A 20,277-nucleotide genomic window follows, 5' to 3' on the forward strand; every position below is an offset into this window, starting at 1 on the left:
ATATACTTACATGAACATATTCTCATTCTCCCCTTTAGATTTGTGTGTATTAGGTAGTTGTTGGGGAATTGTTAGATAACTTGTTAGATATTACTGCACTGTCGGAACTAGAAGCACAAGCATTTCGCTACACTCACATTAACATCTGCTAACCATGTGTATGTGACAAATAAAATTTGATTTGATTTGGTAGGTGTTGTGTCTGGAGAATGACCTCGGGGTGAAACTGGGACTGGGCCTGGGGCTGAGGCAAGGACTGAGGTTGGTGGTGGAGCTGGGGATGGGGCTGGAGCTGTGTGTGGTGTTGGGGCTGATTCAGATGTTCTGACACAGCCTGGGCTGCAGGTTCACTGATAAGCTTTATCAATGGTTTTCCTGTTCTGTCCTCAATCTCAGGTGGGTCAGGCCACTCAGGCTCAAAAGCATGGTCCTCCAGATCTGGTCAGGCTGCCTGAAACGGCTGCATTTGGCTCTCTGGTTCTGGACTCTGTGGCTGAGATGACTGGAAAACATCCTCCGGCTCTGGGCTTGTTGCTGTGATGCACGCGATGGACGCCCCAGAGTTGGAGGGTGGATGACATGCAGACGAAGAGGCCCTTCCTTTTCCTCTCCTTCGGAGAATCACCCTGGATTTCCTCCTCCAGAATTTGCGCCCTGTGAGCTCGCTTTAGTGGTTCACTCTGAGCCCCTCTGTGGAGGTAGTCTATGCTTGCAGGCGTCAGCAACATGCTGCAGTTCCCGCTGCTCTCCTGGTATCCACACTTGATATGCTGACGATCCAAATGTCTTCTGTCTGATGAAGTAGAGACTTGATTACTTCATGAAATAATATCTCCAGCTACCTTACCTGGCATCATGCTGATGAAGGCTATGGTCCTCTGTCCAATAATCATGGTCAAAAACCTAGAAAGGCACCAGTGCAATCTGTGATGTGTGAAGGGTGAAGACCAGGGTCTCCTCCCACATGGGGTTGAACCCTGCAATGGCAAAGGGAAAGAACAAGACGATTAACCTCAATTGCATTTCCACAACATTTTACGTGCTTTTCATTCAACAGAAATGTAATAGAACATCAAAATGCTTACTTGAATGAGCATCTTCTTCAAATAAAATACAGAAAATAAATAGCTGTTGAAATAGAGCCCTTTCCTGCAGTCAAATGATGCAGTTTCCTCATGGGTGGAATGTTATTCATATTTGTTATAATTTCATAATTAATAAACATAAATTTAGTCTAAATGCCCAAAATCCAGTGTCTCTATGTCAAACAGTTTTGTTATACAGTATTTCAGTCTTCTGTTATGTACTGTATATAAAGTGTAATATTGGGATGCAAACTTAAAATTGAATACATTTCAACTCTATATCTGACATGGTAGAGGTGTATGACACATTTTTTAAGCCCATAACCATGTGTGTGTGATATATACTTTTGTTTCAAAGTAAATTTGTTTAAGACTATCACACACCGTGTGACCCTGATTTAGCCCTCTGCATTAAAAGGTTGGTCAGGTCAATGCTCATCAACATCATCCAACACCCTTGTCTGCTGCTTACAGCAATCAATAGGCAGACCAATAATCTCCACCTCTACAAAAGGATCAATCATCTACAACAACAACAACAAAGAAGAACCATCTTCACATACAACACACGAGTGACAAGACTAAATGCCTTGTAGTATCCTTGGGCTCCCGAGTGGGGCAGCGGTCTAAGGCACTGCATTTCAGTGCTAGAGGTGTCACTACAGATACCCTTGTTCAAATCCAGGTTGTATCACAACCGGCTGTGATTGGGAGTCCCATAGGGTGGTGCACAATTGGCCCATCGTCGTCTGGGTTTGGCCGGTGTAGGCTGTCATTGTAAATAAGAATTTGTTCTTAACTGACTTGCCTGGTAAAATAAAGGTTCAATAAAAAAAAGAGGTGAATTGAGGTTGTCAGATAGGTCTCACCTCCCCTCAATCCACCAGCAGCTGCTGGTAGGTAATGTGTCTTGTTTGAAGTCATCATATGATAATAATTGTACTTATAAACTGGGTGGTTCGAGCCCTGAATGTTGATTGGCTGAAAGCCGTGGTATATCAGACCGTATACCATGGGTATGACAATTTTTTTTTTTTACTGTTTTAATTACGTTGGTAAACAGTTTATAATAGCAATAAGGCTCCTCAGGGGTTTGTGGTATTTAAGTGATAATGCCCTCGAAGCCGGTGTTTGGAGGATAAATTGGCAAACGTGCCAATATATCCTCCAAACACCGGCTTCGAGGGCATTATCACTTTTATACAACAGGTTATGAACATATTCAAATAATGATTGACAGATTTTAAGTAAAAACATTAATCTGATGAATTTATTCATACTATTTCATCCTTCCACAAGATATAGTCCCGAAACAAATCTAGGGTTGCTACCCAAGCCGGCTGGTCGTTTGTTCTATTGGTTCGGTTGCCAGAGATGCGACCCAGTCGTTCAGTCTTTTTGTTCTGTATCTATGGACGCGACCCAGTCGTTTGTTCTAAATGTTCCATTGGCATACTGGCTGGCAACGTTCTTATCCCTTACTTGCCAGCTAGCCAACTACGGCTAATTTACAGTCACGTCAAACAGTGGAGACAGAATAACAACAGTAGCTGCATTTGTTTAAGCTGTTTTCTAGTGACATTTACTTGGATACATCCATAACAATGAGCTAATAAGGCAGAGCCCCATCTGTTTTGAGCCCCACATAAAAAACTATTTTTAAAAAACGTTTTTGGGGGGGACTTATTATTTTGGCATTAATACGTGTCACATATCAGTTCGCAAACAATGTATAAAAAAAATATAGCATTGACTTAATAAAGCCGCATACAAACATGGTCTTTGACTAAGCAATCTTGGTATCAGCTATATAAAAACTGTGCATCGTCTGAAAAGGCTAGACTCAGCCTAACAGTCAGTCAAGACTGGTGGGCTGACGTTCTCATTATTGCAATAATTAATCGATATTAAATAAAGATGATTGTTTGAAGAAATTACCAAGACCAAGTCTCTCTCAGTACTGAATTTCCACAAAATTTTTGGCGACGAGGAGGTGATCTGCAACTTAACTGTTTACCGCTCCTAAAGATCTGGGTAAACTGTGCACAGGGGATCAGAAATTAGGATCTCAGGGTACACCACGCTCATTTTTATTATTGAGCAGCTGGACCCGCCTATGATCTGAGAGGTAGCGGGCACGGGTGGATACCAGATCTCGGACAGAGTACTGAGAGAGGTAGGCTTGGACAATCTATCAGTAAGTGATGAAATTATAAAGAAAAAGTATTTAAAAAATGAAAGCCCCTGTTTGAGGGTACGCTCAGAGCGAGGTCTTCCTTAAGAGGGCCACAGCTGAGGTAACTAGCAGGAATGAGTTGAGTTGATAAGAGTGTTCTTAAGTGAGGTATCCTTGGGCATTATTGTTAATTAGCCAGTTGCGGGCAACCAAAAATCCAATCCGTGGTACTGACTTGATCGCAGTAGGATGGTGAGGTTTGTGGGAACGAGGGGCCAGAGCCTGGTGACACCCTGCGGAGGCGCTAGTCCTGGCGAAGTTCTATTAGACGAGGGACCTGCGCCCGGTGACACCTGAAACGACACTGGCCATGGCGAAGTCTAATTATAACGTGTTGTGTTAGTTGTGTGTTTTGCTAAATTAGGTAAACAGGTATGCCCTGGGTGACTATTGTTAGGTGTTATTGTAAGTGTTTTGTTACTCCTGATACTTAGTACATTTATGAGATAAGGTTGGATTTTTTGGGACCGTGTTACGCATTTTGATAGCAGACATGGGTACTCTGTTGGTAGTTTTGCACATTTGGAAAGACATAAAATAATCTATACCATAGTAATCGCAATAGACGATATCCCAGTGTGGATACAATACCCACACAATACAATACCAATTGTGGGACCACTAATTAGGCAATATTTTGATAATGGTATGTTTTTCCCTGTTCATATAGACAGGGTTTTGAAATCTAAAAACAGCGCTAAACGGTTTTCCTCGTCTGTCTCATTCCACGGTGTGTCTTTTGTTTGTGTTTTCTATGAAGTGAAAGGAGAGAGTGTGAGGGAAGTATGTTTTGGGAAAAGTATTGTTTGAATGAGAGTTTTGTGAGTGTATAAATAAGTGTTAATCTTACATTTGGATAAAAAGATATGTAGCGTTATCTTGGGGTTCCATTCAACACTGTCCATCATATAATATCACGGAGTGGTATTATTTAACCCCAAGTATTATTTAATTTCACCTACTGTTCTGACTTGGTGGTGCACATGTAGCCTATAACCTGTTTTAGAGAAATGTAATCATCAAATATTGTAAGAGCTTTCATTGTATGCTTATATGCCCCCTTTATTTATCCTACGGTTGTGACTTGGTGTACAGGGAGAACACTGTAAGAATGTTCCATGTTCTGAATTCTATCGCTGTACATTTCAAAAGTGCTAAACAAATAGTTATATTGACTACTTCCGTCCTAGCTCGCTCATAAATGTTTTAATCGAAATTACAGATTGCCTCTTATCCGCTTGTCATCTCCTTATGCCATAGTTTGTACATCTCATTTGTCATTAGAAACCACATTTGTTTAAACAAGTCAGCCATATCAGCAATGTTTTTTTTTAAGGTAGTAAATTAGGCTGAATTAACTGTTTCACTGCCAGCCAAGGCTCCGCTGATAGCCAGGTGTAGCAGTGGTAAGATGTTGGGACTGTTGTTGGGATAGCTTTATGTAGGCCCTAACAGTTTGTGGGCAACGTTTGTCAAAGTTATAGTGCAATTCATGTATTGTTTAGTGTTGTGTTGTGTAGCGGCTTTGCTGGAATGCATCCCCCTTTTTTTTTGCCCCACCAAGATTTACATGCTAAAATCGCCACTGGTCAGGATACTGTTGTTCAGAGGAGCTAGCCAACAACACAGCTAACACAATAACTTCAAACTGAAGCTGAAAAGACTGCAAACTAGCTGCACTTCGTTTTGTTTGACCTTTTTTCAATTGACATTTCTTTGTATATATCCATAAAAATGATACCAGTTGATTCATGATTTCGACTGTCTGAGAAACGCTGCCTGCCTCTCTCTCTCTCGTTGTCACACCCTGATCTGTTTCACCTGTCTTTGTGAGTGTCCAGGTGTCGCCCAGCTTCCCCATTATCCCCTGTGTATTCATACCTGTGTTCTCTGTTTGTCTGTTGCCAGTTCGTTTTGTTTCATCAAGCCCACCAGCGTTTTTCCCTCTGTTCCTCTCTCGATTGTTTTTCCGGTGTTGACCTTTTCTGCCTGCCCTGACCCTGAGCCTGCCGTCCTGTACCTTTGCCCCACCTATCTGGATTACTGACCTCTGCCTACCCTGACCCTGATCCTGCCCTTGACCTGTCTTTTGCCTGCCCCTGTTGGATTAATAAACTGGTGTTACTTCGATGTTGTCTGCATCTGGGTCTTACCTGAAACGTGATACTCGTCCCTACCCCTACATGTTCATTACTATGGGACAGCTGGAGATCGAATTTGAATATTAAAACAATATTGCAAATGTCGGAGAGACAGACAGCAAGGTTGATAGAAATCTCCGCTGATGAAAAGTAAATGAAAAGAAATGTGAGATAATGTCTACATGCTTTTTATAATGGAGATCTTCATAACTTCCCTGCCTTGGCTGATGAGAGAGTGGATTGCGCAGTCAGATGGAACAGAGTAAATAGGCATTTTAATGTCATAGATTTAGCCGGTGGTAACTTGTGGAATAGACCCTGGCTGGAATTGTCAGCCTGTGTAAAAGAGGCGAAGTCAGGTGCAGGAGAGTAGCGTGATGTAAACAGGCGCACTTTATTAAAGTTCCAAAACGAGAGCACAACATAAATCAAATGCGCTCAAAAACACGGAACATAACAAAAGTAAAGCGCGTAAAAAGACACCACAGCAACATGAAACAATTACACACAAAACATGATGGGAAACAGAGGGTTAAATACAAGTAGCTTAATTGGGGAAATGAAAACCAGGTGTGTATGGAAACAAGACAAGACAAATGGATATATGAAAAATGGAGCGGCGATGGCTAGAAAGCCGGTGACGTCGATCGCCGAACGCCACCCGAACAAGGAGAGGAGCCGACTTCGGCGGAAGTCGTGACAGGAATGAGCTTTTAACCAAACAGCATTCAGGATTAGACCCACCCGTGGTACAAATGGCCAATATACCATGGCTAAGGGCTGTATCTAGGAACTCTGCTTTACATTGTGCCTAAGAACAGCCCTTAGCCGTGGTATATTGGCCATATACCACACCCCCTTTGGCCTTATTGCGTAACTATATGGCCTCAACTATACAGCTAGTGGCAGCTACCTGTGTTTTCTAATAGTACCCACCTCTATTCATAAGGGGCTTCAGCAAGTATCCACATTTGCCATTGTTTGAGAACTTGGCTCTGTTCAGTTCAAGCATGCGTCCCTCTGTTTGGTTATTCAGTGCAACTGAAAATATAAGATAAGATAAACCACAGGAAATACATTTTGGAGTATGAACAAGGCAGTGCATTTAGATGTTTGCCTCTAAATTGCCTTGTTGAATGCCTGCAAAAAGCAAAGCACTTTTAAGGTATTGTATGAGCAGGGTCTCTTATCCATATGACATCATGTGTTCCAGGGAGGCTGTGGGTTGACGTTGCTGGAGTCCACACGGTATCAGTTGTCTCTGGTTGAAGCGCACCAAATGAGCTGGCTTCAGAGCCATGATCTGGTTCACAATGCTCTCATTGAGGGAAGACACTTGCCAACTGGTCATATACTGTACACTGCCAACCAGAAAACACATTTGTGTAGGTTCACACCCACTGACAACCAGGAGGTAGAAAGACTCCCATGCTGAAAGAACTTGTGATATCGCTGTGCATGTTGAATGAGGAATAAATTATTTTGTCTGAAAATGGATACTCCTCCCCACCTTGTGTTTCAATGTCATGGACCCAGTCAGCCTTGGTGTACTTAACGAGGTCAAACAGGACTCGGGATAACCTCATTGTCTTCCCTTTCCTGAGGGCGAATAGGGGATGGGCAGACATAGCTGGATGCAGGGGTCAATCTAACACACCATTTTCAAAGTTAAAGTAAATGGTTTGATAATAGTATGTCACATTTGATTGGATTTACTTGTTGTTGTACACAATTTTGTTGTTGTACACATTACCTTCTTTTCCCCCCCTCTAAATGCAAGATATGAACAGTCAGCGTTTAGTGCAACAAGGGTCTTCCAGAAGGGGACATTTGTATTCTAACCAGAGCATGGAAAGATGTTAGAGCAGTAGAACACTGCCAGGGAATCACACAGGAGAGCAGATGTAGGCTGTAGAGGTTTTGTACCTGTGGACAATATGTAAGAAAGGTACTATCTTGTCCCTTAAGGTAAACTATTTGCTCTTTTAAGGTACGAACTGCAACGGTACAATTATGTACCTATAAATAATGGTACAATGGATACACCTTACAGGGCACCACTATAGTGACAAGTGTTTGTACCCCTTTAAAACCTTTACTTAATACCCATCCCGGATCCGGGATCCTCCTCATCAAAAAAGCTGACTAGCCTAACTAGCCTAACGGGACAGGGATATCATATAATATAATTTTCATGAAATCACAAGTCCAATACAGCAAATGAAAGATAAACATCTTGTGAATCCAGCCATCATTTCCGATTTTTTTAATGTTTTACAGCGAAAACACAATATGTATTTCTATTAGCTAACCACAATAGCCAAACACACAACCGCATATTTTCACCATGTTTCCACCGCATAGGTAGCTTTCACAAAACTGACAAAATAGAGATAAAATTAGTCACTAACCAAGAAACAACTTCATCAGATGACAGTCTTATAACATGTTATACAATACATTTATGTTCTGTTCGAAAATGTGCATATTTGAGGTATAAATCATAGTTTTACATTGCAGCCACAATCACAAATAACACCAAAGCAGCCAGAATAATTACAGAGAGCAACGTGAAATACATAAATACTCATCATAAAACATTTATGAAAACTACATGATGTACAGCAAATGAAAGATAAACATCTTGTGAATCCAGCCAATATTTCCGATTTTTTAAGTGTTTTACAGCGAAAACACAATATATATTTCTATTAGCTCACTACAGTAGCCAAACACACAACGCAATTTACTCCCCGCCAAAATAGCTTGCACAAAACCGACAAAATAGAGATAAAATTAATCACTAACCTTGAACAAATTCATCAGATGACAGTCTTATAACATCATGTTATACAATACAATTATGTTTTGTTCGAAAATGTGCATATTTAGAGCTACAAATCCTGATTATACATTGTGAATACGTAGCATCGATTCACCAGAATCTCCGGAGATATTTTGGACACTCACCTAATCTGACCAAAGAACTCATCATAAACTTTACATAACAATACTTGTTGTATGGCAAATGAAAGATACACTGGTTCTTAATGCAACCGCCGTGTTAGATTTTTAAAAATAACTTTACCATAACATACAGCTTGCGTTATTGCGAGACAGCGCTCACCAAAACGGCGGAGAATAGGACTCAACATTTTACACAGAAATACGAAATAACATCATAAATGTTTTCTTACTTTTGCTGAGCTTCCATCAGAATGTTGTACAAGGAGTCCTTGGTCCAGAATAAATCGTTGTTTGGTTATAGAATGTCCATTTCTTCTGTCGAATTCGCGCCACAATGCTAGCCAAGGTTGCTAACATTCCCATCCTCTCTTGACGCAAAGAACGGAAAAAGTCCCAATAAACGTTGAATAAACTGAAAAAACCTACTTTATGATGTTATTATCATATGTATGAAATAAAATCAGAGCCGGAGATATTCGCCGTGTAAACCGAACGCTTTTCAGAAGACAGTGTCGAGCTCCGCCGCGCGCCTTCTAAGACAAAGAAAATTCGGCCTCAGATCAAGCTAGACACCCCAATCCACCTTCCACTGCCTGTTGACATCTAGTGGAAGGCGTATGAAGTGCATGCATATCGATAAATAAAAGCCAGGTGAATAGGCAGGCCCTGAAACAGAGCCTCGTTTTCAGATTTTTCAGTTCCTGTATGGAAGTTTGCTGCAAAATGAGTTCTGTTTTACTCACAGATATAATTCAAACAGTTTTAGAAACTTGAGAGTGTTTTCTATCCAATAGTAATAAAAATATGCATATTGTATGATCTAGAACAGAGTACGAGGCCGTTTCATCTGGGCACGATTTTTTCCAAAGTGAAAACAGCGCCCCCCTATTGACAAGAAGTTTTTAAGTACAATTCTGTACCTTTTTTTCTGAGAGTGAATGATGATAATGACTACATTTACACACTAGTAAAGGTGGTGAAAGGAGTTTGTGATTTGCATTTGTGCTGGTGAGGAAATAATAATTTGCATGCTGGAGGGAATGGTGAAGAGGAGAGATGTTAATTTGCATAAACATGATTGGCAAGCGTGGTGTGGTGAAGCGAAGACTGGGTGGGGAGGGAGGGAGTTGTATGAGCGAATCAGCTGACCTTGCGTTTGAAGCTGCCCATGATATACCTGCGTTTCTTGGGTTTGGGCTCATCTGCAGTACCAGCTGTGTTGCCCTGAAATAGTAAAACATATTCCAGATTCTAGACGGCCTGACGACTTAAACTGAATTAATGCTCTATGTTCGGCTGCATACTTCAGTCTGAGACTGCCATCATTGATGTCGTTTGTGATGACATCAAAATGGGCTGTTGTACAAAACAAAGTCATCAGCAATTGGACTATCTCTAACCATTCAAAGTATCAAAGCCAATGACACGTTTTCAAAATGCCGCTTTACCCAAGCATGTTCTGGCTCTGGCCCAACTCATCGGTTTCTGGGACCAATCAGAACTGTTAGAATGTGTCTGAATTCTAGAAATCGTCTGGGAGGTAATCAGATCCAGACTCATTGCGGAGAAGAAACTAATGTATGTGGGCATGGCGGAGCGTTTGGCTGGAGCAAGGACTTTGGGTAGCCAAGCAAGACTCCCTGCAGAAACAATCAGCCACCAACTATCAGCTATCAGCCATCCGCTATCTCACTGTCTGATGGAATACCCAATGGCTTCAGCATCATCTTATGACAGAGCACCTGATAGTATCATGTGGTATAAGACATAGCTACTTTATTAGTCCATGCCAGATGGGAGGGGATCTGTCCCAGCCAGATCCCCCCCATACACTGCAAAACAGCAATCAACTGAAAAAGTTCCAGAAATTGGGCTATTATGCCACCTAGAGGGACTTAAGGAACACAACAAATGTCCTGGGATATTTTTACTCTAAACATGTATATTTTGCCCTCAGTCTATTTTAGCCTAAACAGTAGTAACAGTCTTACATCTGTGTTCATCTGGATGTCATCTTCATCCTCATCTTCCTCTTCCCCACTGTCTTCATCCGACACATCCCCTACCTCTGCATCACCGTCAATGTTAGCTGGGAGCTTCTTTCCCTACCTTATTATTTCAACAGAAGATGTTCAGTAATGTTATATTTATTGGGGTAACATTTCATGATTTGGAAATTATCGCTATAAAAATGACTGAGTGCTTCCATTGGTTGAACAACAAATTGACAAAGAAAAGATGGCTCTACCTTGACTAGAACTTTCCTTTTCAGGAGCTCTGGGGAGGGCAGCTTTCTGAATTCATTCATATTGACCGTAGACAGGTCCACCTTGTCCTGGAGTACCTCCATCAGAGACTCAGCCATCTTCTTCTGCTGGGGCACTGTGCAATGGTTCTCTATGGATAGGATAACTGGGTACCTGGGGATGTATGACACAACCATAGAGATAGATACTCTAGTGTTTTAGCATGCAGTGCCATTGAGGACTTTCACAATTTTGAAGTAGTCAACTGGGTGGGACTTCCTATGGGTTCAGGAAGGATCACATAATTCCATCCAGGTCATCAGGAGTGATCAGCCAATGAATTATACTTTTGAGCAAACATTCCACATCTGGAGGTGGCAGTAAATCGCCAACCTTTGCTTTATACCTGTTCAAACAACACACTCTACGTGGCAGTGTACATCCGTTCAGTTTGTTTACCAACTCATAAAAGTAGTAGAAGACGAAAATGAACTACTTCAAAATGGAGATGGCCTCAATGGTGCTGCACATGCTCTCACATACGCCAGAACGGGACAGATACAATGTTGCATCCTCTAACTATCTCTAAGGTCTCAACATATTGGAATGTAAAGTGAGTTGCCCATGAATGGTTTGCTATTGCTATCTATACCTGGGCTGGATATGGTGACAAAATGAAGGTACTTACTGATTCTTTGTAAAGGCATATTTGTTAATGGTTTCAATGAAGTCTTTGAGGAGGATCTTGGATGTCAGTGTGTAGCCATGATAAATAATAGATTCCCTGTCTGGTCCATCCAAGCAGTCCACTGAGAGACACGGTGAGTAAGTGAGTGATCGGGTGATCGAGTGAGAGATCAAGTGAGTGATGAGGATGGTATGTACTAGTAAGAGAACAGCACTGCAATGTTTTCAGTGGGGAGGCAGTTAAAGGGTCAGGATAGTGCCTAAGCTTACCTTCCACACAGCGACAGCCAGCCTGGAGCACGTTGGCATACATGTCTACCCTGGATTCAGACAGAAGCTGGTCCCCTGTCATGTAGGTGTTGTGGGACGAGGCTATGAAGTAGTTACACAGGGGCTGGGTCATGTCCTGGTGCACATGATGGTGGTCTGGGTTAAAGATATCCCCTGCAGGTTGGTGAAACCTTATGCAAGAATTGTGACGCGTGACCTTTCTGTCATTGACATTCTGTTTTGTATTTTGATATTTCTGTGGGCTGTGATACTTAAGTTACAAGTGCTTGTGTCATGAAAATCATTACCATCGATGCCCAGAACTATATTCTGTAGGTTTTGAGCACATTGCTCAAACTGACCCATTATCTCCAGACAATAATCTATGGTGACACCCACCATCTACCACACAGAAAAATAAGAAAAGAAAAGAGAGAGCAACAATGACTGAAGAATGTAAAAAATATCTTACATATTCTGCTTTAATTCAGTTTTACCTTCTGTTCAATTTCCATGAACCAGACAAGGTCATCTGCACGTAGACATCATCTTATAGAAGGTGCAGAATTCTTCAAACGCTAACAAACCCTGGTTATCGTCTGTGTCTGCTCCCTGAAAATGGAAAGAAAATGTTAATGTTTAGGTTTAGGGTTAGGGTTTAGGATTAGGTTTAGGGTGAGAAGAGTTGGGTTTAGGGCTAGGTTTAGGGTTAGACTGGGACAGTGCTTTTGCTGCTGGTTAGATTTATGTCACTGTTTGTCTAAGATAAACACAGAAAACAAATCCTCTAAAGAACACAACTACTAATACACATTCTACTTGCACAGCCACAGACTGACACAAAACAACACTGTGTTTGACATGAGGAGTTAAGATAGACAGAAGACAGGTAATGTAATGGAACACACCGCACTCAAAGTGCCTCAGCATGGATTACTGGAGCATAATGCTGAACAGATACAGTTTTACAACGACAGCCATCTGTTATTTTCAGTGGTGGCCATATGCCCTGGGCTTCCTCTAGCGTGCTCCTCCTGTACAGCGACCAACCTGCGCTCTCTCAAGGTACGGCTAGGAAACTCTGACACACGACATCACATCCTTCATACTAGCTCCAAGCTAGGATTGGAGATCAAGTTGTCAGGGCCAGGATCTTTGACCCATAAAACCCGTTTGGAAAAGTCTTGTCATCAGTAAAACCCTGTTGCTGACTTTTAAAGTAGCCTAGGGCAGTGGTTCCCAACCTGTGTTCTGACGGGGGCATCCGTCATTTGTTGTTGTTATTGTTTTAAAAAAAATCATTTTTAAAATAATGCTTTTCTTTAAAAGATAATATTACAGTTGGGAGTATAAATGCTATTATAAGCAATTTTGCATTAGTTTTCACAATACAACTTGTTTATAATAATAATAGGCCTTTAATCTGTTACATTCACTGATAGAAATGACTCTAAATTTACCAGCCAGGATATTTAATGGAAAGAAATTTGTGATTCTGCTATGGTCGTCCTCATGAGTTATGACAGTGATTTGGTGGGTACATTGTGTTTAGAACCATGTAAGGAAACCTGAAACGCAAGCTCTTCCAAAGTAGTTATAAGAGATGCTGGGTTTTGTTTTATATATATTTATCCACATGATAAATATAATTATCTTCTGTAAAACTACTGTATTGTAATGAGAAACATTGAGATACCCCAGATCTTGGATCATCTGAATATGATCTTATCTTAAACAGCTCTCTGATTTTCTGCCTGGGTAGGTTCACCTTGAGTTTGTGGATCAGCTGAAGAACCTCTCCAAGGCTCAAATTGCCATCCCCGTTTTTGTCTGCCTCTGAGAAGGTTTGTTGTAACCATGTGGAATAAGAGTTAAGGATGAGACACGGAGACCAGTGACCAATGACATCAAGACATTACTTTTAGTGTGTATCAAAATGCATCCTATGTGACATGACATCCCTGGAATTACATGTGTTGCTACACATGATTTTTCACTAATGTTGGAAAGTATCCTAATCTAATCAAATAACCACAGGCTGATGATATTCAGGTCCTATTCTATTTGTCAAATGTGTGTATTCATTGCTCTTTTAGGGCGGTCTATAGTCTATATTCACCAATTGTTCATGAGGCTACAGGTGCCCTACGAGTGACATGCTCTACAGTAACAGAGTAAAGGATATTGTTCCCTTTTGCGTTGTCTCTTCGCCAGACTGTCTTCGGCACTGATGCCAGCCATGGGGTAATTCAGGCCAGTAATCCAGGTGTGGGCCTCATCTCCAGGTCAAGAGACTCCACATGGTCGCCATGGTAAATACTGAAGCAGCAGTTGGGGTCAAAGCGGCTGTCGGCATAGCGCTGGAAGATCTCAGATCTCTTCCCGTCACACGCCTCATAGATGGATTTGGGAGTGGGGAGAAACAACATTAAAATGAACGGGAATGAAATCCAGGTCGTTATTGTAAAATAGAATGTGTTCTCAATGACTTACCTGGTTAAATAAAGGTAAAGAAAATAAAAATAATAATACAGCAGTAAATTATCTGTAATAACCGATTTCATCAACCCGGACTCAGGAATAGATGTAACATAGTAAACAAAAATCCAGGGCATTCAAATGATTATGATATGTTATGGTACGTATTAATTTGTGGATGTCCATCATTCATTTCGTATGATATGTTTCGAATTCCAAATTGTAAAATATGTTACGAATTTGCAATACGTATGATATATTACGAATTCCAATTTGTTGTACGAACGTTAACTAGGTGGCTAATGCTAACATTAACTAGGTGGCTAATGTTAGCGAGGCTAGGGGTTAGGGTCAGGGGTTAAGGTTATGGTTAAGGTTAGGATTTAGGTTAAAGGGTTAAGGTTAGGGTTCTGGAAAGGGTTGAAAATAGCTAAAAAGTAGTAAGCTAATCATCTAAAATGCTAAAGTTGTCCGTGATGAGATTCGAACACGCAACCTTTGGGTTGCTAGATGTTCCTGTTATACACCTACCCATCCACCCCAACCAACACACCATCCTTTCATTTCTGCCTTAACTAACCTTCTGTCTTATGTAACCATACTAAACATAACATATCATTCTGGTCTAATCTATATGAGTAATTAGGTGGTAGCTAATACACACATGCAGTATCGTCATTTGCACATTGAGTATGGAATTGGACTGGTAAATGGTTGCATGTAGACAAAGTGGAAATACAAGAGTATTCCTCAAGTACTAGGCTGAAACCCTATCTGAAACATTCCTTGTGTGACTCACTTTAAGCCTTGCTTCCTGGAGGGCGTCCAGCGGATGCAGGACTTGTGTTCATCCAGGTAGAAGAACCTGACCAGCCGCATATTCCCTTTCAGTTTGGTCATCTGGGTGCCAGTCTGCATGGTGCACATACACCTCTCCGCTGCAGACAAGCCACAGGGAGGGAGGAACACATTCACCTCTCCGCTGCAGACAAGCCACAGGGAGGGAGGAACACATTCACCTCTCCGCTGCAGACAAGCCACAGGGAGGGAGGAACACATTCACCTCTCCGCTGCAGACAAGCCACAGGGAGGGAGGAACACATACACCTCTCCGCTGCAGACAAGCCACAGGGAGGGAGGAACACATTCACCTCTCCGCTGCAGACAAGCCACAGGGAGGGAGGAACACATTCACCTCTCCGCTGCAGACAAGCCACAGGGAGGGAGGAACACATTCACCTCTCCGCTGCAGACAAGCCACAGGGAGGGAGGAACACATACACCTCTCCGCTGCAGACAAGCCACAGGGAGGGAGGAACACATACACCTCTCCGCTGCAGACAAGCCACAGGGAGGGAGGAACACATACACCTTTCCGCTGCAGACAAGCCACAGGGAGGGAGGAACACACTCACCTCTCCGCTGCAGACAAGCCACCGGGAGGGAGGAACACATACACCTCTCCGCTGCAGACAAGCCACAGGGAGGGAGGAACACACTCACCTCTCCGCTGCAGAGAAGCCACAGGGAGGGAGGAACACATTCACCTCTCCGCTGCAGACAAGCCACAGGGAGGGAGGAACACATACACCTCTCCGCTGCAGACAAGCCACAGGGAGGGAGGAACACATTCACCTCTCCGCTGCAGACAAGCCACAGGGAGGGAGGAACACATTCACCTCTCCGCTGCAGACAAGCCACAGGGAGGGAGGAACACATTCACCTCTCCGCTGCAGACAAGCCACAGGGAGGGAGGAACACATACACCTCTCCGCTGCAGACAAGCCACAGGGAGGGAGGAACACATACACCTCTCCGCTGCAGACAAGCCACAGGGAGGGAGGAACACACTCACCTTTCCGCTGCAGACAAGCCACAGGGAGGGAGGAACACATTCACCTCTCCGCTGCAGACAAGCCACAGGGAGGGAGGAACACATTCACCTCTCCGCTGCAGACAAGCCACAGGGAGGGAGGAACACATACACCTCTCCGCTGCAGACAAGCCACAGGGAGGGAGGAACACATTCACCTCTCCGCTGCAGACAAGCCACAGGGAGGGAGGAACACATACACCTCTCCGCTGCAGACAAGCCACAGGGAGGGAGGAACACACTCACCTCTCCGCTGCAGACAAGCCACAGGGAGGGAGGAACACATTCACCTCTCTGCTGCAGACAAGCCACAGGGAGGGAGGAACACATTCACCTCTCCGCTGCAGACAAGCCACAGGGAGGGAGGAACACATACACCTCTCCGCTGCAGACAAGCCACAGGGAGGGAGGAACACACTCACCTCTCCGCTGCAGACAAGCCACAGGGAGGGAGGAACACATACACCTCTCCGCTGCAGACAAGCCACAGGGAGGGAGGAACACATACACCTCTCCGCTGCAGACAAGCCACAGGGAGGGAGGAACACATTCACCTCTCCGCTGCAGACAAGCCACAGGGAGGGAGGAACACATACACCTCTCCGCTGCAGACAAGCCACAGGGAGGGAGGAACACATTCACCTCTCCGCTGCAGACAAGCCACAGGGAGGGAGGAACACATTCACCTCTCTGCTGCAGACAAGCCACAGGGAGGGAGGAACACATTCACCTCTCCGCTGCAGACAAGCCACAGGGAGGGAGGAACACATACACCTCTCCGCTGCAGACAAGCCACAGGGAGGGAGGAACACACTCACCTCTCCGCTGCAGACAAGCCACAGGGAGGGAGGAACACATACACCTCTCCGCTGCAGACAAGCCACAGGGAGGGAGGAACACATACACCTCTCCGCTGCAGACAAGCCACAGGGAGGGAGGAACACATTCACCTCTCCGCTGCAGACAAGCCACAGGGAGGGAGGAACACATACACCTCTCCGCTGCAGACAAGCCACAGGGAGGGAGGAACACATTCACCTCTCCGCTGCAGACAAGCCACAGGGAGGGAGGAACACATACACCTCTCCGCTGCAGACAAGCCACAGGGAGGGAGGAACACATTCACCTCTCCGCTGCAGACAAGCCACAGGGAGGGAGGAACACATTCACCTCTCCGCTGCAGACAAGCCACAGGGAGGGAGGAACACATTCACCTCTCCGCTGCAGACAAGCCACAGGGAGGGAGGAACACATTCACCTCTCCGCTGCAGACAAGCCACAGGGAGGGAGGAACACATACACCTCTCCGCTGCAGACAAGCCACAGGGAGGGAGGAACACACTCACCTCTCCGCTGCAGAGAATCCACAGGGAGGGAGGAACACATTCACCTCTCTGCTGCAGACAAGCCACAGGGAGGGAGGAACACATTCACCTCTCCGCTGCAGACAAGCCACAGGGAGGGAGGAACACATACACCTCTCCGCTGCAGACAAGCCACAGGGAGGGAGGAACACACTCACCTCTCCGCTGCAGACAAGCCACAGGGAGGGAGGAACACATACACCTCTCCGCTGCAGACAAGCCACAGGGAGGGAGGAACACATTCACCTCTCCGCTGCAGACAAGCCACAGGGAGGGAGGAACACATACACCTCTCCGCTGCAGACAAGCCACAGGGAGGGAGGAACACATTCACCTCTCCGCTGCAGACAAGCCACAGGGAGGGAGGAACACATACACCTCTCCGCTGCAGACAAGCCACAGGGAGGGAGGAACACATTCACCTCTCCGCTGCAGACAAGCCACAGGGAGGGAGGAACACATTCACCTCTCCGCTGCAGACAAGCCACAGGGAGGGAGGAACACATTCACCTCTCCGCTGCAGACAAGCCACAGGGAGGGAGGAACACATTCACCTCTCCGCTGCAGACAAGCCACAGGGAGGGAGGAACACATACACCTCTCCGCTGCAGACAAGCCACAGGGAGGGAGGAACACATACACCTCTCCGCTGCAGACAAGCCACAGGGAGGGAGGAACACATTCACCTCTCCGCTGCAGACAAGCCACAGGGAGGGAGGAACACATACACCTCTCCGCTGCAGACAAGCCACAGGGAGGGAGGAACACATACACACACGTGGTTAACATCAGATGGCCTTTGTGCTCATACAGTACAGATCTTTCTGTCCCTGTACTGTACTTTTGTGCCCTAAAAGAATAGCATTTGGGCCCACCGTTACAACAACAAAAAAACATGTCAAATTTGCAGTTTCACATGTGAACATCTAATTTTCACATGTGAAATCACTTTTTCACGTGAAATAGCTGTTTTCACATGTTGAGCTTAAATTCACATCTGAAACTATATTTTCACATGTATTAAATTTAGAGTTCACATGTTAACACCACCCTTTCACATGTAACGAGAAAAACTTGTTTTCACTTTATGTGAATGGCAGTTTCACGTGAAAAACCTTCTCATGTGAAAATGTCATGTTCATTTGTGGAATTGCAAGTTCACAAGAGCATTAGTGAGGTTGAGCACTGATGTTGGGCGACTAGGCCTGGCTCGCAGTCAGCGTTCCAATTCATCCCAAAGGTGTTCGATGGGGTTGAGGTCATGGCTCTTTGCAGGCCAGACAAGTTCTTCCACACCGATCTCGAGAAATCATTTCTGTATGGACCTCGCTTTGTGCACGGGGCATTGTCATGCTGAAACAGGAAAGGGCCTTCCCCGAACTGTTGCCACAAAGTTGGAAGCACAGAATCGTCTAGAATTTCATTGTATGCTGTAGGGTTAAGATTTCTCTTCACTGGAACTAAGGGATCTAGTGTAACCGATGTGAAACGGCTAGCTAGTTAGCGGTGGTTTGCTTTAATAGCGTTTCAATCGGTGACGTCACTCGCTTTGAGACCTTGAAGTAGTGGTTCCCCTTGTTCTGCAAGGGCCATGGCTTTTGTGGAGCGATGGGTAACGATGCTTCGTGGGTGATTGTTGTTGATGTGTGCAGAGGGTCCCTGGTTCGCGCCCGGGTCGGGGCGAGGGGACGGACTAAAGTTAAACTGTTACACTAGCACGAACCATGAAATACAGCCCCAGACCATTATTCCTCCTCCACCAAACTTTACAGTTGGCACTATGCATTCAGCCAGGTAGTGTTCTCCTGGCATCTGCCAAAACCAGGTTTGTCTGTCTGACTGCCAAATTGTGAAGCGTGATTCATCACTCCAGAGAACGTGTTTCCACTGCTCCAGAGTCCAATAGTGGCGAGCCTTACACCACTCCAGCCGACGTTTGGCATTGCACATGGTGATCTTAGGCTTGTTTGCGGCTGTTCGGCCATGGAAACCCATTTCATGAAGCTCCCGATGACCAGTTCTTGTACTGACGTTGCTTCCAGAGGCAGTTTGGAACTCGGTAGTGAGTGTTGCAACTGAGGACAGATGATTTTTACACGCTTCAGCAGTCCCGTTCTGTGACCTAACACTTTGTGGCTTAGCCGTTGTTGCTCCTAGAAGTTTCCACTTTACTATAATAGCACTTACAGTTGACCGCAGCAGCTCTAGCAGGGCAGAAGTTTGATGAACTGACTTGTTGGAAAGGTGGCATCCAATGACAATGCCACATTGAAAGTCAGTGAGTTATTCAGTAAGCCCATTCTATTTTAAAAAATGTAACCTTTATTTAACTAGGCAAGTCAGTTAAGAACAAATTCTTATTTACAATGCGGCCTAGGAACAGTGGGTTAACTGCCTTGTTCAGGGGCAGAAGGACATATTTTTGTCACGTCTGCTCCCGCTCTTCCCCTCCCCCTGGCGCTTGAGGGCGCCAGAATGCCTTGCATCACTCACTCCTGCCATCCATCACGTACACCTGCCTTTCCTCGTCACGCGCATCAGCGTTATTGGACTCACCTGGACTCTCTTATCACCTGTTCATTTCCTCCCCTATATGTGTCAGTTCCCCAGCTCTGTTCCCCGCTTCTGCATTGATTGTTTTTCTGTTTGCTAAGCTGTTTATGTCTCGTTCGATGTCCGTTATTTTATTAAATGTTACTCCCCGTACCTGCTTCGTCTCTCCAGCGTCATCCTTGTGATAGATCGTGACAGAATGCAGAAGCCATCACACAAAGCATCGGGGAGTACTGGCGTTCTGGTTGGTATAGTGGCATCGGCTCTGGGTCACCACCGATGGAACCGGGGGTGCCTAGCCTGCTCGTCGGGCTTCCACGCCCTAGCAGGCTCGAGAGGTTTCCTTGCCCCGGTTGGTTCGGAGGGCTCCCATCCCA

General features: G+C 44.6%; 1 pseudogene; it reads right to left on the reverse strand.

Annotated features, from left to right (window-relative positions):
• Nucleotides 1-10,387: 10,387 nt before the first annotated feature.
• Nucleotides 10,388-20,077, reverse strand: LOC139540570 (1-phosphatidylinositol 4,5-bisphosphate phosphodiesterase eta-2-like; annotated as a pseudogene).
• Nucleotides 20,078-20,277: the final 200 nt, after the last annotated feature.

Source organism: Salvelinus alpinus, chromosome 2, assembly GCF_045679555.1.
Source record: "Salvelinus alpinus chromosome 2, SLU_Salpinus.1, whole genome shotgun sequence".
Taxonomy (NCBI): Eukaryota; Metazoa; Chordata; class Actinopteri; order Salmoniformes; family Salmonidae; genus Salvelinus; species Salvelinus alpinus.